Source organism: Vipera berus (assembly GCF_964194415.1).
Source record: "Vipera berus genome assembly, chromosome: 3".
Classification (NCBI taxonomy): Eukaryota; Metazoa; Chordata; class Lepidosauria; order Squamata; family Viperidae; genus Vipera; species Vipera berus.
In genome coordinates, this window is record NC_138204.1 from 116,918,994 (window position 1) to 116,943,342 (window position 24,349).

The 24,349-nt window shown below is 39.8% G+C and overlaps 1 long non-coding RNA gene across 1 annotated transcript in view; it reads left to right on the top strand.

Moving 5' to 3' along the window:
• The first annotated feature begins 302 nt into the window (after positions 1-302).
• Positions 303-24,349, top strand: part of LOC308666511 — a 117,926-nt gene continuing 93,879 nt past the window's right edge. The window contains exon 1 of the long non-coding RNA XR_014026145.1: positions 303-375. This is a non-coding gene — a long non-coding RNA (uncharacterized lncRNA). The remainder of the gene's footprint in view (positions 376-24,349) is intronic.

The window sequence follows — 24,349 nt, forward strand, 5'->3', positions numbered from 1 at the left end:
TGGGCAGGTTCAGCACTCCAGAAAGTGCTCTTAACTGACTACATGCTCTACCTCACCAGACAGCACAGAGAGAAAGAGAAAAAGAAGAACATTTGTTTTGACATGCACGCACAGTAGTAGAGCCAGACATGAAACCAAAACATGGTTGAACATGTGACACTCACCATGGTTACAATGATAAGATAACAGCACAGCTGGCAAAGAGCAGACTGCAACGTGCTTAGCTGACAAACACATAAAAACACAGTGACATGTCAGAGCAGGGCCATGCCTGCTTGTGAGAGAGGCTGGGGTTCGACAGGAAAGGGGAGAGGCCAACCCCGCATTTCTCCACCTGGATGGACAAGGGATCCAGCACCCAAGGCTGCACAGGAGGTGAGCATGGGCAGTTCAGTACTCTCAGACAATGGTGCCAAAGGTAAATTAGTGGTCGGTGATGGGGTAGAGAGGAAAGGCCCAAGCAGCTTTGGACCCCAAGGAGTGAAAAGAGGAGCATGAGGTCCAAATGGGTGGGGAAAGGCCTTTGGTGGTTGGACGCAGTGGTCTTGTCTTTGCACTAGGCCCCTGTGGCTTTCCGCACCCTGAGATACCTCATGTGCATTTAATGACCTGCGCATTCTATTAGAGAATATGTCAGTGAAAGCAGGGAGTGATCGCATTCAGATTATGCCATTCACTCCTATGAATTCTTGGGTTATGAATGTAATAGGCAGGCTCCATTACATTAGTAACTCAAGAACTACCTGCAATAGTTTAAAGGCAGAATATCAGCAGATAGCCTGAATCTGCAAAGATAAAGTCAGGAAAGCAAAGGCTCAGAATGAACAAAGACTTGCAACAGAAGTCAAAGATAATTTAAAAAAAGGTTTCTTTCAACATATAAATAACAAAACAAGTCAAGAAAACAGGCAGACCACTAAAGAGAGAAGATGGCAAGGAAGTAACAGGCAGTAGAGAGAAAGCAGTGCTCTGCTTAACTCATTCTTTGCATCAGTCTTCATGCAAAAAGAAACTATAGACCAACCTACCAAAAAACTAACTGTAAAAGACAGACTAGGAATAAAAAATTAAAATAAGCAAGAAAATGGTAAGAGAACATCTGTCTGACCTTGATAAATATAAATCACTGGGACCTGATGGATTACATTCCAGAGTTCTGAAGAAGCTGGCAGATGCTATCCCAGAACCATTGTATGATATCTTTAAAAAATCTTGGAGCATTGGGGAATGGCCAGAGGATTGAAAAAGAGTTGATGTGGTTCCCATCTTCAAAAAGGGGGGGGGAACAGACCTAGGGAACTACAGATCAATCAACCTAACATCAATACCTTGGAAGATACTGGAAAAAAATAATCAAAAAACAGATCTGTGTACATCTAGAAATAAACAAAGTTTATAACAAGAACCCAGCATGGGTTTGTTAAAAACAGATCATGCCAAACCAATCTTATTTCATTCTTTGACAAAGTGACAGAATTAGTAGACCAGCAAAATGCTGTGGAAATAGTATATTTAGACTTCAGCAAGACATCTGACAAAGTAGACCACAACCTACTTCTTGGTAAGCTAGAACAACATGGGATAGACAGCATCACCACCAGATGGATTTGTAACTGGCTGACAATCCATACTCAACAAGTAAAAAATCTTTAATAGTACTACATCTAAATGGTGGGAAGTAAGCAGTAGGATACCACAAGGTTCCATCTTCAATATAAATGACATAGATGAGGGAATAGAAGTGGAACTTATCAAATTTGCAGATGACGCTAAGCTGCCAGGAATACCCAACATCCCAAAAGACAAGCTCAGGATCCAAAAAGATCTTGACAGACTTGAACAATGGGCCTTATCAAACAAAATAGAATTTAATGTGGAGAAAAGCAAGATTTTACAACTGGGCAGGAAAAAACAAAAGGCACAAGTGCAGATTAGGCGAAACCTGGCTAAAAAACAGTAACTGTAAGAGGGACCTTGAAATCCTAGTGGACAATCACTTAAACAAGAGTTAGCAGTGTACGGCAGCAGCCAAAAAAGCTAATACAATCCTTGGTTGTATAAACAGAGGTATAGAATCAAAATCACGTACCACTTTATAAAACCTCAGTAAGATCACACCTGGAATACTGCATCCAGTTTTGGCCACATTACAAAAAAAAATGTTGAGACTTTGGAAAAAGTGCAAGGAAGAGCAACTAAGATGATTAAAAGTCTGGAGACTAAAACATGTGAAGAACGGTTGCAGGACTTGGGTTTGGCTAGTCTAGAGAAAAGAAGGACTGGGGACATAATAGCAGTATTCCAGTATTTGGGAGGCTGCCACAATTTATTTTCCAAAGCACCAGAGGGCAGGACAAGAAACAAAGGATGGAAACTAATCAAGGAGAGAAGCAACATGGAATTAAGGAGAAACTTCCTAATAGTGAGAACAATTAACCAGTGTGTAACAGCTTGCCTTCAGATGTTGTGAGTGCTTCATCGCTGGAGATTTATAAGAAGAGACTGGACAGTCACTTGTCTGAAATGGTACAGAATCTCCTCTTTGAGCAGGTGGCTGGACTAGAAGACTTCCAAAGTCCCTTCCACCTCTATTCTGATTCTGATTCTGAGTGGTAAATTGTTTGTACAGGAACAGAAAACAAGGTGAATTATTTAGACAGGGTATATTTCATGGAGAACATAATTTTCAAACCTCTCATTATTAATTTTGAAGCCACAGACATGTACAATATCTATCTCCACTGTCAATCTGATAAGTTTCCAGAATGTTGTTGAATATAAAAGGAGATGAGCATCTAAAAACAACCACTGAGTCTTCCAGAGCAAAATTCATGACTAAATGATACATTTTGACCACTCTTTTCCCAATCCATCAACTTCTCCCTAGAAAGATGGTTAGCATTAAGAAAATTCAAATAATATCCTTTTCCTGAATTTATTGTAATTTTAAATCTGGAGAAATATGGTATAGGAAGACTGAAAAGATCATTCATGGAAAATCAAGTATGGGACCAGTGGTGGGATTCAGCCAGTTCGCACCACTTTGGCAGGCATGGTAGCTAATTTTTTGTCGCCCAGGCCCAGAATGGACTTCCAGAAGTGGCATCCACACAGAAAACCAGTTGTTCACATATCTGAATCCCACCACTGTATGGGACCCTACAATTTCTGAATTGTAGGCTTTCCTGTATTCTTAAGCATCCAATGTTACATATTATAATGTGTGTTTACAGTTTATTTTATTTTATTTATTTTATTACATTTATATACTGCCCTTTCCCTGAGGACTCAGGGCGGTTTACAGGGAATTAAAAACCACAATACAAAAGTTAAAACCAGTTTAAAAAAGATTAAACTTAACTCTGTGCAAATAAAACCCCAGTTAAAATAAATTAATCCTCAGCCTGGGCCAGAGAGCTCAAAGAGCCAGGTCTTCAGGCCCCGGCGGAATGAACGGAGGTCGGGGGCAGTCCTCAGCTCCACTGGCAGCTGGTTCCAGAGGGCAGGCGCCCCCACTGAGAAGGCCCTATCCCTGGGCGTTACCCGCCGGCAATCTCTTACCGGTGGGACCCTGAGCAGACCCTCCCTGTGGGAGCGCACTGGACGAAGGGCACTTGGTGATAGGCTTTTTTGTTTTGTTAGGAACATTACCTTTTTAGTAAAGTTTGTTTTTATTTTTGAAGCAGATAGCTTCAGATAGATATTATCAAGATAAAAATTTGGTTTAAGTGAAGGACATCACATTGAACTTTCCAGCAAATCATTCTTATGTTGCAACTCCTTAAATGACAAAAAATCAATAATTTAATCTTTTTAATTCATGTTACCCATATTCTCCACACTCCATCCATGTTCTCCAACAAAAGGATTGTCTTGCTATTTTCAAGTTTGAATTCCACAATAATTTGGCATGACAGCAAAACTCAAACCAGAGCTGATATCCTATGGCATAGATGATGTAGTATGTCACTGAATCTCAGATTTGCCACTTTGGGAAGATAAAAGTTATAGGAATGTACATGTGAGCAGCATGTCCCAGCTTTAATAAAGATAGATGGAAAGAGATTTTACATTTTGAGAACAAAAATAAGATTCAAACACTCTGAAATAGTAATATTTTAAAAAATATTTTAAATCATCAGTTTGAAACAATATGTTATTGTGTCACACATTTTGGCTTCTCTGTTTCCTTAGATTAGAAGCCACTTGATGGGTGCTTATTTTGTCGTGTTTGTATAATGATGAGGATGTCTGCTAGAACGCTTAATCCAGTTATATATAATTTTAATAACAATTGTAGCAATACCAATAATACATGATTGGATTAGGATCTTAACCTTTATATAATTGGCAGACCATCTGCACTGATGACTGTTATATTTCTTTATGGCACTTTAGTAACTGAATAGAAAAGGATTTTTATTGGGGGGGGTCTACAAAGTGGTCTCCACTGTAGTTTCATTGAGGCTGTTTATTATTCAAATATGGAATGAATTCACAACCACATCATGAATTGCCATCATTAATTATTCACTGGGATTAAGGAATCAGTTAAAATCCTATCTCCACTTAATCCTACTTTATTAATTTTATATTCTTGGCAGAAAAGTCTTCTTTACAAATGGAACATGTGGTTTTCTGTTGGGATTCTAAGAATGGGATGTCCCTGGTGTTTAGAGAATGCCGTATTTTTTAATTTGATAAAATAAATTAGCAGAGGATTAGCTAAAATATTAGCATGTGATGCAGTCCTGTTGCCACCCTCTTAAGGGAGCTTTTAAAATGATTAGGTTATGTCTTGCCTGGCTTTTTCCCCTGCAGAGCTCTCTAGGGTAGCAGAAAGACGTGTGGTGGCATAGTACGCTTGCTTTAAGTGAGTTGGACAGAATAATCCCTTATCTTCCTCTGTTTGTTAGAATTTGAAGAAAACTCCACAGACACATAGAGCTGATTTCAGAAGACACAAGTACAAAGTTGCCTTACCCAAAGACTGACCACTCGTTCCTGGAATTCAGTAACTTTCTGACCCTTCAGGCAGGTTTTTTTTCCAGCTTTATTCTGAGCTGAAAAGCCTGCGAGGAACATATATATTTCATCATTATGCTCATATCAATTTACTGAAGTCAGTCTTCTGTTTTGTTTGATATTAAATCATTATTCCTTCCAGGAATGACTAGATCTCACTGAGTGTGTTAAACCAGTTCTGGTCATTTCAGCTTAAGAAGGAGGTTGATATGCTGGTCTTATAATAATGTTTCATGAGTAAATGACAGCACACAGTGTAATGGAAGAAAGAAACAATTGGTTATGTTTATTAAAAAAAAACAGAGAGATAATGTACTTGTGGTTTTCAGATAGTGAAAGAAATGCCAAAAAAATGAGGAGTGGAAATATTCTGAGGAGGAGAATAAAAGGTTTTAATTATTAAAATAAAAAACCTTGGTAAGGAGTATCACAAATTCAAGGGCAGATGGTCCCCTGATTTTCTGATATTTGTCAGTGCTAGTTTATATTAAATTATAAGAAAAGCCATAAGGGACTTTTGCCCAAATAAAGTTGTCATTATGGCATCCACTGTCAAAGTGCTACAATTCCCCTTTTTTATGGTGGATGCACTGACATTTGAATATTTTTTCCAGAGTATCCCTACTTTTTCTAGACATTCTTTCCAGACAACCTGAGGAGTGCTCCTCCTCTCTCTCTCTCTCTTTTTTTTTAGTCAAGTGTTCTTGGTGTTAGAATTTGAAAAGAATAAAGGAATCGCTATTTGTATCTACAAGGATCTGTGGAGCATGTCAATCATAGGGCCTATGAGAGAGGTTCATTCTGGAGAAGTAGCTCTGATGATTTATTGAGTTGTGTCTTATTTTGCCTCTGCAGTGGACCACAAGACTGCTGTGGAGGTATGCTGATAACGCTATAACTATGTGCAAATTTGCTTCTTCTACATGTAGCTGAAGTGGGGCATCATCAATATGCCACAGCATGAGGGATAAATGTTGGATGTGTTGCCCTGGATGTTAGAGAGTTGTCTATTGGTTTAATGTGCTAGCTCCACAACATATGTTTTGCCTCTGATTGGCTGCTGAGACTACAGATATGTCCACACTATACAGCTGAGATCAGAAATTACTCTGCTCATCAAATTATTTGCCAGTAATACAGAAGTCTAATGATGTAAATGAAAATGTACTTACTACTTTTTTGCAGCTACTTTCTATCTTTTGCTCACACTTAAGTATAAAATGTACGAAAATGGACCATCAACACAAAGGGACAGCTTTCTTGAATGTCTAATTTGTAGATTCTTCCTACACAGTCTACTTGGGAATTTTCTGAAGGGTATGCCATATCTCACAGCTGTAGTTATTTCCCAGCATTCGGTAAAAGAACAAATAATAAGTTGTTACCTGGATAGGTGAGGATTTTCCCTGCTCCATGAAGTCCAACCATGTTTAACTTTTCCTGACTTTTGTTTTAATTCAGAGAATTTCTAATAGCAAATTCAGTCTTAAAGAATCACAGATGTATTAACAAAAATGTTTTTGTGGAACTTAATTCAATTGGTAGACATACTTTATACCAACATACTCAAAATAGTATTCTATAATTTTTTAATTGCTTTTTTGTATGTTATACTGGTAGATAGGCATATTGATCAAATTCATACAAAAATAATGTAGTTTCTTTTTTGTTCTATGATTTTACTCACATATTTTCATTTATAATACCCTAAAAGGCAGCGGGGATTATGCTGTCGCTAAATTATTGCCAATATATCAAATAATTTAGAATCCTCCAAAGACAATTTCAAATGGAGAGAATTGTCTTTCTATCCTGAATCATTTCAGGTGAATTTAGCAGCCTTCAATTGTTGTCCTCAGTTCAGGTCTCAGCCTGGTGCTGAGGCTGATAAAGAACACCAGATACGAGGTGCAGGTTTTCTTCTCTTTTACTGAAGCGCTCCAAGAAAAGGGATCCTGGCCAAAATGCCAAGGCACCTCGAACCACAGAATTAAGAAAGCTTTATACATTTTCATTAAAGCAGAAGGTGGGATAAGGTGGGATATACAAGAAATATCATCTAGTAAACATTTCAGTAATAATCTAACAATTATTCTATTGGTCTCTAGTTATCCTTATTCCTAAGCTTTGGCTAATAAATGCATCAGGAGTTATCTAATATGCATTCTATTTGCTCCAGGCCAGACATGTCAAACTCGCAACGTCACGTGACATCGCGCTACGTATCGGAGCTTTGTCTCCATTGCTGGCAATGGGGTGGGTGCAGTTTTGGGATGACGCATCCGGCCCGCAGACCGGCAGTTTGACACCCCTGCTCCAGGCCATCTCTATTCCTAACTTTTAGCTGAGCTTGCAAGATGCCTAAGTCTTCGTTACTTTCATCAGCTTTCTAACCACCTAGAATTGTTACAACCTTTACACATGCATATTCCCTGTGAATAAGCATTCTTTGTTCTTACCAGACAAACCCCCCAATTACTGTACAGACTTCCTGGACTCTTTTTAAGTGTATGCCTAACCTTGCTTTGTTTTGGCATCCAGCCCATCACCCTCATCTATAGAAAACTTCATTCTCCATAATTCTTATCCAACATGGCCAAACGTGATTGGGGACTGAAATCAGACATAAATGAAGGTCATCAGGTTATGAAAGCTAAAGGTATTGACTTCTATTTTCTTCTCTGCCAGCTAACTTTGCAACAGAGCTAAAAGAGAATCCTAAAATGGATTGCATTTTTTTTAGCCTTGTGGCTCATTCAAAACAAAGATTTGCTTTCAATTCTTCTCTGATGACATGATTAGTCAGTGCCATATATACCATTTATTTTCCTTTTCTGTGTAATGTTCCTTTCCTGTCTCTAGCTGTCTTAAGCAAGGTGATCATGAAAAGCACAGCTGTAATGCTTTATTAACATTAACCAGAGAGAACCGTTCCCTCATTGCTTTAGCTGGAGCATGTTTGCAATGGCAGTATGCCACTGACATTTCTTAGGCAGGCTCTTCCTCTTTAATCTGGGTTAGCAGCTTTTTGTGCAAACAGAAGGAATCGGAAAGCTGATTAAATAGCAGAGCTGGCCTGTAATAAAAGCAAAGCCCACTGCAAACATGTGTTGATTGCTTTACATGAAAAATCTGCTAGGTGGATTTCAGGTGATGCCACGCTGGCTCTTCTCCTAATCCTCTCTAAGGCAGCATTATAAGTTTTAATGTTGTATTCGTTTTATCCCTGAATGCAGCCACCTGATAGGAATAAGGCCTAAAAATGGCTAGAATAGAATAGAATAGAATAGAATAGAATAGAATAGAATAGAATAGAATAGAATAGAATAGAATAGAATAGAATAGAATAGAGCTGGAAGGGACCTTGGAGGTCTTCTAGTCTAGCCCCCTGCTCAAGTAGAGTGAGGTGTTTGTCTTTGGAGGCAGATTTTGAGTGTCATTAAAGGGCAAAGCACAGCAGAAGACGATCTATAAAGGATAGGAATTGTGCATGATCTCTTTAATCAAGACTTCCAAATTCTAATACTTTTTAGATAAGCCACCAAGAATAAATCTGACTGCAATAGTATACAAATATGTTTAATAAATAAACAAAACATGCTGATAGGGAATTTTGGGACTACTGGCTAAAAGATGCATAAGAAGGCTTAGTTACTAATATTTGAAATACAGAATTTCCAACAGATTTAAACTCCATTCTAACAAGCGAGAAAGAACATTCTTTGGGCCAAAACAGTGAATATAGAGCTATGATTGGTTCCACCCAATAGCTGTTGCACTGTTATTTATAGTTTTAAATTTCAGTTTATAATCTTTGTTTCTTTCCAGAAGAGTGTAATATAAGTTAGGATCAAAGAACTCTTATTTATTCTTGTTGAGCACAATATAATCTTTATACTCTCCTGTCTGTTTTAACATACAGTTGGGCAAAACAGTGTGTCATGGGGCAACAAATATTGAACCAAGGTATCTCAAAACAGGTTAACAGATTCATTACTTCCTTAGGAATGATATTGGGAGATGTTGTGACTGTTTCAGTGCCACTGTGTTGCTTCTGCTTCAGTGCCAACACAGTCAATTGTGGTCACACAATTCTTATTTCCAACGTTTCCTGAGAGCTTTCTACAAGTCAATGGAAAAGTCAGCAGGGAAGGTGGCTGTGTCAACCATCTCCTCACACCCTTCCTGACACATGCCCCAGCCCTATGCAATTCCCAGCCCATGACACAGTTTTGTGCACCCTCCCCAACTTGCACTATATTCTTGTGTACCATCTTCAACCCACATCATGTCTCTGATGAACCCTCTTGCATCCCGATGCACCATTCCCAACCCTGTAGCAAAGTAAATAGGCAAGTTGGCAGGCAGGCAGGCAGATTGGTTTTCAATGGTCCCTGCCAGCTTCCTACAAGGAAACTCAATGAGGAAGCTGGCAAGAAGTTGTAAGTTGTTCCTGCTCCCAATGTTTTTTGATGCGCATGGTTATTCTGTTTTTCTGTTTAGATAAGAAAATATCTCTGAAATAATGACCCAATAGGGTACAGGTTCTTTAGTTAAATTATAAAGCTTGCCTCTTGATTCCACAAATGAGTCTTTCTTTCCTTAGTAACTGTTTCAATCAGTGCAAGAATTTTTAATTCACACCTATCTACTTGTTCATGACCACTATAGATAATTTCCACTGATTTGATTTGCATACTGTGTTAAACCATGATCTGCCAGGGTCTATATCATAAAGAAGCTGCAAAATATGATTTACAAACCATACTATGTTTAACATTGTTGGAAGTCTTCCCTTGTCTTTCATGTCCCATTTTATTCTTTTTCTCTTCTCAGGACTATATTTTATCTAGATCAGGGGTGTCAAACTGCTAGCCTGTGGGCCGGACACGTCATGAAGAAACCATGCCCACCCCATTGCCGGTAGTGGCAAAAAAGCTCCGATACGTCACGTGATGTCATGAGTTTGACATGTCTGCTCTAGATAATGAAATGAACTAAAAACTGCAAAAACCTTTATGTTAATACACTTGTGACTCTTTAAGACACCACTAGTTTCTTTATTGGCCTTGCTGAAGAGACTATTTCAGCTACTTGTCCTGCAACTCCTCTAATAAAATTACTCAGTGTCCAGAATGCTGGTAGGACATCATCATGATCAACAGACAATTGTTAACAATCATATTTTATTTATACAATGTGCCATATGTAAATAATATAGTGATTAATGAACCTATGAATGAAATAGCTAGACAGTTTGTTACAATTTATATCAGTAAGTCTGAGATCTCATTTATTTTGGAAATAACCCAGTAGGAATACAAACATACTCACCGTTCAGAGGTTACCTAATATGCATTTTTTTTATTACATTTATATCCCGCCCTTCTCCGAAGACTCAGGGCGGCTTACAAGCTTAGCAGTAGCCTTCATTCTATGTATATGCCTGCTTGTTAGGGCTTTCACACACACCCCAAGCGGCATCATTACAAAGTCAGCTTATTTCCCCCAACAATCTGGGTCCTCATTTTACCTACCTCGGAAGGATGGAAGGCTGAGTCAACCTTGAGCCTGGTGGGACTCGAACCTGCACTAATTGCAGGCAGCTGGTGTTACTTAAGGAGGCATCAGCCCACTGCTCCACCAAGGCTCTACCAAGGCATATTATATTACTATTACTATTAGTTTAGTCTTGCTTCCCCGTCTATATTCTTTTTTAAAAAACAAATTTTATTATTTAAAATATTTAAAAACTTTGGACAAGGTGTTATATTCTTGATAGCAGAATAAACACACACAATCATAGAATACATTTCTCATTTGGCAACAGAAGTTTCTGATTTTATTTACCTTTCTCTATTTTGTCATTATTTCCCAAACATTCAGTCTAGACTCAGTTGCACTTCTTCAGTCTCTGTAACAACATATCTTTAGAAATCCCATTGTTTAAAATAAAACTTATACTCTCAGATTTAAATCTTAGCCTGTGTTTAAAAGCTACTGTGTCTTTGGTTGAAATGTGAAAAGCATTTTAGTTTTTTAAACCACTAACTCTCTTAATGGCACTCCGCATTTGTAGAGGCAAGTTCAACCTTTAAGTAATGCCCTATGACTACCTTTGCCTACAATGAGGCAATATGACTGGGAACATGTGATAACAATGAGCTGCTTTGATTCAAATCAATCCAGGAAAGATACTAGGCTAATCACATATGAAAGATCTCAGAATATTTATTTCTCCCAATCCTCTTCTCTCTCTATTCCCCTTCACTCTTACCTACTTCATTTACATGAAGTAGGAATTATAGTAAATTATTCCTTTCTGCATAAGAGTGAGCTTGTTAGACTTTACACATTTGAGATGTTTTAGAAATAATAATGACAACATTACAAAGTTGTAATTATGTCTCTGTTGATTTTCACTAGAACAATGTGGATCTCAATATCCAGAGCAGCTAACAATTCTTACAAAGAAAGAAATACAAACAATGATTTGTATTGTAACCATCGCTCCTTTTTAATGCTATTCTTGCTCTGGGCTCATAGGAAATGCAGATACCTGCTGGAGTGGAACCAGCTCATTTGCATGTCAAAAGGGTAAGAGGAAGGTGCACACTAGGCCTATTAAATTCCTACCTCACATATGTCAGGGAACCTATACTATAACAGCTGTCTCCATAGCCATGTCATTTTCTAACCATTATCTCCACGCACAAAAAGATCTAGATTTTCTTTCTCTTCTTCTGCTACTTCTCTTTTCCAAGTGCCAGTGACTGAGGATAATTTGCTCTCTATGATCTCTGATACAAAAGTGACTTACAACTGAGTAAATGTACAGATTAGAAATTCATATTTCTACTGGCTTTTGTTCTGAATGTTATAATGTTTTTCTTAATTCAAAATGGGCTACAGTGTTTAAAGTGCAACATGTCATTATTTAACCATGAAACATGGTACAAGGCAGAATAGATATGAATGAATAAACAAAATTAACTCAGTTCTTCTACTACACTTGCATGCCACGATCAAAAGATACAACTTTAAGAAGCTAAAGGAATTGTATGTGGAAAAACCTTTGCAAGACACATTATATTATGACCAATTCTCCAAACAAATAAATTTCTATTGTATTCATTGTATTTCCCTCAATCAAATAAGTTTTCATGGGACCAATAAATTGCTTCCAAACAGTGAACTTTTATTATAGCATATTTTTATTCAAACCAATATTGTTTGACAGCCTGATATTCATGACCAGACCAACATTATAAAATCAGTGGAACTATGTATATTTTGCTACAAAAAATGTTTGGGAGAAAAAATATTTTGAAATCAGTAAATTCCTTTTTGGAGAGGTTTGTGAGGAAGGGAGGCATACAAGTAGCATTACTCCAAAGAAACTTATTTTGCATAAAAAACAGGCAAAAAACCCAAAATTTAAGTCAGCCAATTTCAAGTTGGTGTTTTTAGACTGGGATAGTACTCTCCAGTTTACAAACAGCATTACTGTAATTCTCACTAATAACGGAAGTGCAAAGTACCCCGTAATGGAATTTGCATTGTTTCATTGCAGTAACCATTTGATATTCTGTACCTGTCTGGGTCCTAAACTTGTTTCCCACAAACTGGCAGGACAAGAAAATTGTTCATCACTTCTGTAACTACAGGATATTTCCTTGGCAGCCATGAAAAGTCAGTAAACAGAAATGCACAGAAATGGCAACAGGACCTCTAGTGGCTTTGGAGAAGAATAAACATGAAGCATACTAAAAAAAACCAATTCTCTTTCTCAAAAGAGGTTAACTATTTCTCAAATATAATTGCTTGGAAAATGTGGGACTGTTAATCTACTTAAGTTATATTCTGTACTTCATCACAAAAGTTTATGAGGTTGGGGTACACTGCTGACACACAAAAATTGTCTAATAAAACAATTTAAGATTAAATCATAAGAAAAATATTATTTATTTATTTATTTATTTTATTTATTTTAATTCCATTTATATCCCGCCCTTCTCCGAAGACTCAGGGCGGCTTACAAGCTTAGCAAGCTTAGATTAAAGCTAAATCAAATCATAGTGAAAGAGATTTAAGCAATTCTGCCTCCATCAGCCGTTGTTACATCATCCATCCATGTGTTGTTACATTTTCTGTGATCTTGGTCAACAGAACACAAAAACCAATTAAACTGTTTGTCATTCCTGAGCCAGCCTTTATGATTTTTTTCCAATATTGTTTTCAATAACAACAACAATAACCTATAACTGGCTATAGCCTGGAATATATACATCAGTTGATAATAACAATAATAGAGTTGGAAGGGACCTTGGAGGTCATCTAGTCCAACCCCCTGCTCAGGCAGGAAACCCTATACCATTTCAGACAAACGGATGTCTGGTCTCTTCTTAAAAACTTCCAGTGTTGGAGCATTCACAATTTCTGGAGGTAGGTTGTTCCATTAATTAATTGTTCTAACTATCAGGAAATTTCTCCTTAGTTCTAGGTTGCTTCTCTCTTTGATTAGTTTCCATCCGTTGCTTCTTGTCCTGCTTTCAGGTGCTTTGGAGAATAGCTTGACTCCCTCTTCTTTGTGGCAACCCCTGAGATATTGGAACACTGCTATCATGTCACTCCTAGTCCTTCTCTTCATTAAACTAGACATACCCAGTTCCAGCAACCATTCTTTATATGTTTTAGCCTCCAGTCCCCTAATCATCTTTGTTGCTCTTCTCTGTACTCTTTCTAGAGTCTCAACATCTTTTTTACACCGTGGTGACCAAAACTGAATGCAGTGTTCCAAGTGTGGCCTTACCAAGGTGTTATAAAGTGGTATTAACACTTCAAGTGTTCTTGATTCTATCCCTCTGTTAATGAAGCCTAGCACTGTGTTGGCTTTTTTTGGCAGCTGCAGCACACTGCTGGCTCATATTTTAAGTGATTATCCACTAGGACTCTGAGATCCCTTTCACAGTTACTACTTTTGAGCAAGGAACCACCTTTACTGTACTTGTGTATTTGGTTTTTCTTGCCTAAATGTAGAACCTTACTTTTTTCACCATTGAATTTCATTTGTTAGATAGTCCCCAATATTCAAGTCTGTCAAGATCCTTCTGTATCTTAAGCCTATCTCCTGGAGTGTTGGCTATTCCTGCCAGCTTGGTATCTTCTGGAAATTTGAAGAGTTCCCCATCTATCCCCTCATCCAAATCATATCCTATAGACCAGGAGTTCCCAACCCCGGGTCCTGACCTGGCCTGTTTGAAACCAGGCCACATGAGTAGCAAGCGAGCATGCACACCTACATTTGCACAAGCGGCAGGCACTCACTCGGGAAACTCCATTTGCACAAGCGGTGGAACACCGTAAATGGAGCTGCAAGCGCAAATGTGTGTGCCTGCCACTTGCACAGAACTGTTCTCTCCCTCCTGAAGTGAGAAAGGTTGGAGACCCCTGCTATAGACCATTTCATAGCAATTGTGAACCAGAACAGAAGGGAAGAGGTTCTACATTTAGGCAAGAAAAACCAAATGCACAAGTACAGTAAAGGTGGTTCCTTGCTCAAAAGTAGTAACTGTGAGAGGGATCTCAGAGTCCTAGTGGATAATCACTTAAAATATGAATTTACTCTTCCCATCAATCAAAGTTGAACATTCTCATGCTACAAGAATCCCTGCAACTATCCTTCTGAAAAGTTGCTGATATGTTAGTTAATCCTCCTCTATTTATAATTAATTGCATGCAAAAATAAAACTAAAAATAGGACAAGAAACATATTTTCAGAAGTAAAACTTCCAAATGTAAATGCTGATTTTGCACAAAATACATTTGTGTATCTAATAAAAAGTTATTTGTGATTCTCTTTCTCAACAAAACCAGATATTCATGTGAGAATAAAAAAAATCTGCATCTTTTTGAAATTTTGCAAGATTCAAATTATTATTTAATGAATGTCAAACAGTCAGCCAGATGTTCAGACAAGATTTGGCATTTTTGTCTGCCTATCGAGTCTTTACTAAGGACCTGGAATAGGCAGATGTGGATGTTTGATGGTGTTAGAGATATTGTTGCAGGCACTGGAGACTTGTAGTCTGGGTTGCTGGAAAGCCGTTAGCTGCTCCAGCAACCCACGTGGTATTACTAATGAGCCCAGTACATAACACCCCTCCCCTCTTAGATCACACAATATTAACACAAGTTAGTCTTAATGCAATTTTCAAGACTCAATATCAAAACAACTTAAATAATAGTAATAGAAAAAAAACCCATATAGGTTACAATGTTATTAAACAATGTCTGAATGAATAGGCTTCATTAACAGCACACTAGACAGTTACATCATAGCACCTGAATGAATAAGCCTTCATTGACAGTACACTAGACAGTTCACATCATAACGTAAGTTTCTATAGTACAGTGGCAAGCTGCAATGCAACAATATTATAGCTCTTTATTTTACAATGTAATCAGCAAGATATGAAGGAGGCTTGTGTGCTCTAGTGGAACATCTTGGAGTTCCAGTCATTTTGTGGTCTACCAACTTACTCAGTCCCTTGGTGCTCCTGCGTCAAGGGGATTAGATGCTCTCTGGCTGGCCTCTCCAGGTTGGCCCACCCCAGAGTCAGACTGATCAGCAGAGTAGGCACAGCAGTTGCTGAAGTCTGGTTGGCTTGCTCCTTCAAGGGATCCATGTTGCATTCCTGGACTCCCCACTTCTCCCTCTGGTTCCTCCTCAGTTATGAAGGAAAAGTCCTGAGAGTCCATGTGAGGACTGGCTTGGCCACAAGTTTGAGGACCTTGGGAGGGACTTATGATGCAGTCCTCATTTAGTGGCCATTCTGGAAACCGTTTTCTGAGTTGATCAATGCGCCCTCCCTCCAATCCCACTTCATAAGACAGGGGCCCGGATGCTTTGGTAATTTGACCAGGAACCCACAGATTCCCATGACCATAGTTCCTGGCCCAAACCCAATCGCCCATTTGCAGCCCCCTCGGGGGCTTTGGTCGAGAGGCTTCTGCTGCCACTCTATCTGGATGCAACCTGTCCTGTTTAGTGATCAAACGCCTCCCCCAACGTAGTTCTGCAGGACTTTTCCCTGTAGCAGTGCAGGGCGTAGAATGCTGGCAGAGTAGAAAATCTGCCAATCTGTGATGCCAGTCACCTGTGACAATGCGCTTGAGTGATTCCTTCGTTGTCCTCACCATGCATTCAGCTTGACCATTAGAAGATGGATGAAAAGGCACAGACGTTGCATGTCTGATGAGAATAGCTCTAAGGAAGGCCTGAAATTCAGCAGCAGTGAATTGGGCCCCATTGTCTGAAACTAAGACATCTGGCAGCCCCTGACCTTCGCTCATTCCACCGGGACCTGAAGACCTGGCTCTTTGAGCTTTCTGGCCTGGACTGAGAGTATTAATTGGGGTTTTAATTGGATTCTAATTGGGATTTTTATTTATTCAAGGTTAATGTAATCATTTTAATTGTTTTTAATTTTTGTTATTGTTGTATTGTCTTTTTTAAAAAAAAACCTTGTGAACCACCCTGAGTCCTACGGGAGAAGGGTGGTATATAAGTCTAATAAATAAAATAAATAAAATAATAAATAAATAATAAATGTGTGGCAAAGAGTTTTCTCAGCACCTGGATGGTCATGTAGTCATGTTAGGAACTGGAATTACTTCCAGCCATTTGGAGTGGCTATCCACTACTATAAGGAAGAGCTGTCCCTGAAAGGGCCCAGCGTAGTCTATGTGAATCCTAGACCAGGGAGTGTGCATTTCCTCCCACCTGTGAACTGGAGCCTGTGGCATTTCAGGCCTTGATTGCTGGCATGTATAACAACCATGGACTTGTGCCTCAATGTCCTTATCAAGTCCAGGCCACCAAAGGTAGCTTCTAGCTAAAGCTTTCATTCTGAAAATGCCTGGATGGCCTTCATGTAATGATTGCAAAACCCTATCTCTTAGGGAAGAGGGAATTATGACTCTGTTTCCCCATAAAATGCACCCCTTGTGGGCAGATAACTCATGCCTTCTGACAAAATAGTTCTGAAATTCAGAACCTGGGCTTTTATCCAACCAGCACATGTATACTCATGACAATACTCTACTAAGTTTTCTATCTGTGGCAGTTTCTGCAGCAATGTCCCCATCATGGAGGGGGAATTCAGGTAGATCCTGTATGGACAGAATTCTAGCAGCTGGAGTCAGATCTGGTTCCATTAGTGGCAGTGGTAGTCTGCTGAGGCCATCAGCATGGCCCATTTCTTTACCCAGTTTGTGAATCAATTTAAAAGTGTATGCAGATAGAAAAATAGACCATCTCAGCATTCTTGGTGACAGTATGTGGGGGGTTTGTTTGTCTGTTGTCAAAAGTCCCAACAGAGGTTTGCGGTCTGTAAAGACCGTGAAGTCCCTGACATATAAATAGTCATGGAATGTTTTTTATTCCAGCAACAATGGCTAGGGCCTCTTTGTCAATCTGAGCATAGTTGCGCTTGGCAGAGGACAATATCCTTGAGTAAAATGCTATAGGAACCTGTGTTCCATTCCTTTCTATGTGACTTAAAACTGCCCCCACCCCATAGGGAGATGCATCACATGCAAGACATACTGGTTTGTAGTGAGTTACAGTGGACTTTTCTGACAAAAGTGCTTTTAATTCCTGGAAACTTTTTTCATGTAATTTAGTCCATTTCCATGGAGCTTTCTTATCTAGAAGCCTGTGGAGGGGCTCTGCTAGTGCAGCCTTATGAGGTAGAAATGTGTGATAGAAGTTTAGAAGACCCAAGAATGCTTGTAGCTCTCCTTTGGATCTGGGACCAGGAGCCATTTTAATAGCCTTCACTTTAGAATCAGCAGGGTGAATGCTGTTAACATCAATTCAGAAAGCCAGGAATTCTGTTGAAGGAACCCCAATACTACACTTGCTCTTTTTAAATTTGAGACCTGCTTCATGAAGCCTCTGCAAAACAGCTCTGAGCCTACTGGCTAGCACTTCTGGGGATTCCCCTGCAATAATAACATCATCAAAATAAGGGCAGATGCCCTGAATACCCTTAAGTGTATGCTCCATGATTCCCTGGAAAATGCCAGGTGCAACACTGACTCCAAACTGTAAGTGTTTAACTTTGAAAAAAGCCCTGTGAGTCATGACCATCTGAGCCGCAGCTGTGGCCTCATCAACTGGCAATTGCTGATAGGCCTGTGATAAATCAAGTTTATCAAAGATAGTACCCCCTTGCAAGGAAGCTAAAATGTGGTTGACCACAGGTACCAAGTAAGCGTGTTGCTTGAGGGCTTTATTTAGAGTACATTTATAGTCAGCACAAATGCAAATTTCCCCATTGGCTTTAAGTGGAGTGACTATAGGAGTTTCCCACTCCCCACCATCAACAGGCTGTAAAATGCCCTTTTCTAGATGCTTATCAATTTCTGAATCAATTTTATGTTTTAAGGCAAAGGGGACCCTACGAGGCTTAACCCTGATTGGGACTACGTTGGGATCTAGCTTAAATGAGATAGGTGGGCCTGTGTATGTTCCTAGGGCTGAATCAAAAAAATCTGCATAGTCCTCGCATACTGATGCGAGGTCTACAGTTTGTGTCCGGTTGATACCAGTAATCTGAATACCTAAGGCATCAAACCAATTGAGTCCAATGAGACTCATTCTCTGGCCCCCTACTTCTGTGACATCCAGTTGCCCATAAAACCCCTTAAATTTTACCATCAAAGTGGCTTCTCCCTTAACTTTAACTTGAGCATTTTGAAAGTCAGTTAGGGTTATGTCTGAGGGCCTTAATTTGGCCCAATCGGTACTGCGCCTACACACGAAGTTAAAAGTGTCTTGAGAAATAATTGAGACTGCAGAGCCAGAGTCCAATTCCATCTTACATGGAACTCCTTGTAGCTCTACCACGAGTCTGAGTTTAGGTTTGAGGGGGCATCGGGCCCTGGTGCGGCACACGCTTTTTCGGCTTCTGAAAAACCCCACACTAACTGGACCCTGGGCCCCAGTACCTCTCCTAGTCGGTTCTTCTGACTGGTGTTTGGGTGGCTGGTCTCTCTGGTGGGCTCTGCAAACCACTGAGATGTGGCCTGTCCTTCCGCAAGCTCTGCACGTGGCTGATCAGAATCTGCAATCGGCGCGAAAATGGTCGCCGCCACACCCTTTACATCTAGGAAAGAGAACTGCCTTGTAAATGTTCTCTTGCTGCTGGCTGTGGCGGTGTTGTGCTTTGGGTTGTTTTTGGAGTCTGTTGATTCCAGGCTCTTCTTCCTCGGAAGATTCTTCAGTGTGTTTGGCATCCTCGTTGTGGACCGTTTCTTCATGCTTTGTTGTTTGTGTGGGCTGTACTGTTTGAACTGCACTTTCAGCGGCTTCGTCGGCCATTACTTCATCTTGTGCTTCTGAAAACGTTAAGTTCTGTCTGGCAAAGAGTCTCTGTTGAAGCGTTCGGTTCCGTAGGCCGCAGATGAGCCAGTCTCGAAGTCTCTCCTCTAAGTTTGAGAATTTGCATAGGCGAGTGGCCTGCCTCAGGCCCACGATGAATTCTGTAGCTGATTCACTGGGTAGCTGCATTCTCTGTTCGAACTTGAATCTCCAAGCCATTTCAGACATCTTGGGCTGGAAATGTTTGGTTAGCTTCTTTCTGAGGTCTGCGTAGGAGACCGATTCTATCGGTGTCGGAGTGAAAAGGTTCTCGGCCAAATCAGTCGTTCTTCTGCAATCTGATTTGCCCGGAGGTAGTTTTCTACCTGGGACACATATGATGGCTATTCCTCTCGGTGCTTCACGTCGAATTCTCGAAGTCTCCTGACCTTTGGCATTCTGTCTTTGCTGGTTCCTGCATTTTCTTCCTAATCCTGCTTCCCAGGCTCAGGGAATGAGTCCACTGAGCACGAGGTCGCTAGCGCAGCTTACTAGCTGACCTTGAGAGAGGGGGAGGGAAATGTCTTTTTCCCTCCGGCGTGTGCTGCCTTCCCCTTGTAGACTTCAGCTCTTTTTCAGGGAAGCAGGATCCCACCCTCGTCGCCAGTGTTGTGTAACGGGTTCCTTGGTGCAGGAATGAAGACGAGGTAACTGAGTACAGGGAAACTCATAGTTTATTTCTTGAAGAATCTGTACTGAGGAAATGGCTGCAACTAGCCGCAATATATAGTCTAGCCCCTAGGCGGCAGCCAATAGGTTTGAATCAACCATTACCGCCTAGGGATAGCCAATAGTAGCACTGGAGACTTGTAGTCTGGGTTGCTGGAGAGCCGTTAGCTGCTCCAGCAACCCACGTGGTATTACTAATGAGCCCAGCCCAGTGATTATTATTGCCTTCCAGTCAGTGTTGAATCCTGGCAATATGCACTCCCTGTAGATTTCTTGGCAAGATTTCAGAAATGTCTTACCATTGCCTGCTTCCTAGGGTTGAGAAAGAAAGATTTATCCAAGATCACTCAATTGATTTCATGTCTAAATTGAGACTAGGACTCATGATCTCCCACTATGCCTTAACCACTATACCAAACTGGCTCTCTTAGATGGTTATAAAGAGCTAATACTTTTGTAATTGCATTTACTGTAACTCCATCAAATAGAAAATATATATTAATTTATATTGCAAGTCCAAGTTTCCAAAATGTTTTCCATATTTTTATTTTCAGCTTAAGACAAATAAATTGTTTTTCAAATTTCTGAATAAAACTCTTTGTATAATAAATACATATTTACATCAGACTGGTGTCTCTTAGTGACTATATAGATGGACTTTTCTTCCTGATCATTTCCTTAATCTTTAAGTCTTCCAATAATGCATATATCATCACTATAACATCCATCCACTTTGTTGCTAGTTGTCCTTCTCCAGAGAGCTAGATCTTTGCATAATGTGTCCAAAGTGGGATAATCTGAGCCTATCTTGAGTGAAAAGTCTGGGTTGATTTGCTCAATTTTTTTTCTTGGATATCCATTATATTCTCAGGTGTTTTTTCCAACACCAAATTTCAAAAGAATCAATACTTTTGCTATCTTGCTTCTTCAAAACCCAACTTTTGCTTCCATAGAATTCACAGAGAATACCACTGTCTACACTATTCCTCTTTTTCTAGGCATAGTCTTATTTTGACATCTGAATAGCTTTTACAATGTCTCCATGATTATTCTCTGTGGTGGGATTCAGCTGGTTTGCACCGGTTCAGTAGAACCAGTAGCTAATTTTTTGTTGACTTCAATGAACCGGCTAATGCCCTAGCCTTTTTTTGCAAGGTCCAGAACAGCCCAGCGGAAGCGCATGGATGCCACTTCTGGAAGTACATTCTGAGCCAGGCAGGCCTCTCAGGCCCAGAATGGCCCACCGGAACGCATGGATGCCACTTCCAGAAGTCTGCTCTGAGCCCGGAGGCCTCCCCCAGCTCAGAATGGACTTCTGGAAGTGGCGTCCACACAGAGAACCAGTTGTTCAGATATTTGAATCCCACCACTCTACCAAATCTATGGCTTATTTCTTAACTGCTTGTTCCTTTCTGTTAATGGTTGATCCTAAAAAGCAGAAGCTGTCTACCCCTTCAATATCCTAAAGGTGCTTTTTCATAAGGCAACTGGACTTTTTTTTTTTAAAGATGTTTCGTTTCTCATCCAAGAAGCTTCTTCAGCTCTGACTGGATGGTGGGGAATGGAAAGATTTATACTCCTTGCAGACAACTGGACAAATGACCAGCTTGTGTACAAAGGGTCTGGCTTTGTTCTGCCTCAGTGCTTCTGTCATCTTTTGACCCACTTCCTGGTGAATAGTATTTATTCATTTTTATACAGTCTTAAGCAGTTAACACACTTAAATTTCTATACTTTATCTTATTAGCCTAAAAACTCACATTATAATTATGAATATAAAACTGACCACTTAAAAAGCAAGAAAGCTTTTTAAAAACCCACATCTTCTGTATGAAAAAAGTAGATTAGGTTAGGTTATATGTGCATATATTCTCCCTGCAATGTAGGTATTACATCTTGTACATTTTAAAATTAAGATTTTGAAGGAATGTAAAGCTTTGCCATTCAAATTAGTTTTTTTCTTTTATAAAATATTTGCAGAATATTGGTATAGCTAATCTCATCAAACATCTTGGTAGAAACTCAGATTCTGGATTCTTGAGATCAGGTAGATTTAGTCTCTTTTAGTGGGAATACAAGTATAGGAAAGCCTCTTGAATGCAAGCATTCGTGCGTTGCAGGGAAGACCATGTATTGCTTTCATCAAGAACAGAATATGGTCCCCCAGGCAGTAGAACAAGGAAATCTTGAAGGCTGTTATGAGGCCAAACATCTGAGGACAAAAGATCATTAGAGACTGACCATGATGGTTGCTTTTTCAGCAGCCCTCTGGGCCAACCTTTGTCACCATGTACCCAGCTGATATAAAATTTGCTAATTGTGTGAGTTAAAGGTGTGGCTGGATGCCATTGTGTCTCTGTTCCCCTGAATAGGATTAGAGGCTGACATAAGCGATTAATCATCAGCCTGCAGACAGAGAGAACATGTCACCTCCAAAACGAGAGTAGCCACAATCTACACCAAACAGCTGCTGGTTCCTGATATCAAACTTTCTTGATCTTTGCCTCTTGTCTCTGCTCTTTCTTTGGAATAAAAAACTACAACCTCTTCAAAGCCAGCCTGAATTTCCAGCAGAGTTGCGTTGTGTGAGAGTTGTCGTTGATGAAATAGGGCTCCTTTCTGCAGCTCCCATAAACTGTTCAGTTTTTCCACACAGAGCACTTCTTCACGGGGACTTGACACCACTCCGAATCAGGGCTACACCTACCTATTCCATTGCCTCAGTTAGTCCATTGAGCCCATTCCTTTCCTTTGCAAGGAACTCTTTACCTCAGCCTGTCTTGTAGGCCCCTTGCTGAACTCAGTCCCTTTTCCATCCCATAAAGCAGCCGTCTGTTTAAAGAATGGTAGCTTTGCAGCCCAACAACACCCCCCCCACACACACACACACCCAAATTGCTGCTGCTGCTCTTTTTTTTTCTTTTTGAAATATTGCCAAAAATGAATGAAAGATGAGGGCGAAGTCATTAACTGAATGATACCTTTTGCATTCTCCAACTGATCAGACAATGCAGAGAACTTACTTTGATTGGCTCATGAGTTTCAAGGATTAATAATAATGAAAGCATTTTTAGACAATTTTTGAGGGCTGCAGAAATGGTGGTGACATCAAATTGCCTTTAGTGTAGTGTAGAGAAACACGTGTATTTTTCTGTTATTTAAAAGAGGAGAAGTTGAGAACAGGGCTCTTCCTATCAGCCCTTTTTTTAAATCCATGTTGGCAATTTTCCTGCATGTTCCCAATGCAGATATAATGTTCTTTGTAAGCAGAAGAAAACTTTGTGGATAGGACCCAGTTTGCAATCCGCCCATGCTGATAAGATGCCAGGAAGAGATAAGAAAGATAAATATTTGTCCTGGTCCAATCTGACAAAATGTTCAGATTTGTGTTTCCACAGGTACAAAATCAACAAGGTTTCCTGGCCTCACTAGAAAAAAAATATCCATGAAACAGCAAAGCAATGCAAACACTAGGTTTTCTAGTAGTATCACTAATGAGTAGATGGAGACATAATACCGTAATAGTGGAAGCTATTATCTAGAATTCTCCTCAACAGTTTGGAAGTAGTGGCAGAGAAAGAACTCAGTCTATGTACTGAAAGGCAACTGCGTCTAGGAGAAATAAGGGCAGACTGGGCATTTTTTCTGCCTCTGGATGGGTTAGGTGTGTGCAGTTAACTACAAGATACAGGGCAGGGATCCCCAACCCCCAGTCTGTGGAATGGCACTGGTCCACAGCATGCCAGAAACCAGTCAACACAAACCAGAGAGGCCCCATCTGCAGGATGCAGGCAGCACCCAAAAACAGGACCCCCCCTCTGGTCCACGGAAAAACCTCTCTCCACGGAACCGGTCCCTCATGCCCAAAAGGTTGGTACAGGGGATCTTGTCATTAACCTGTCCTCAAAAAAACTTTAGTATCCATGCAAGCTGATTTTATTGTACTGAATAAAATTATTTCCCCTTTTACTCAACAGAATGTAGTATTGCACTATTTATACTTCGCGTCGGCAAAAACAAAAACTGTACCAATTATTTTCATAAATGAAGCATCTTGTATTGCAAACTATCATGTGAAATATGTGACAATTAGTGCTAGCAGTGGGGATCTATAAACTTGCCTTTTGTGTAGCTAGCCTGATCATTAAGTAGTATGGATGAACCTTCATTGATTTGTCCCAGAAGTTGGTCTGTAGACAACTTACTTGGTTACAATAGTCTGTAAAG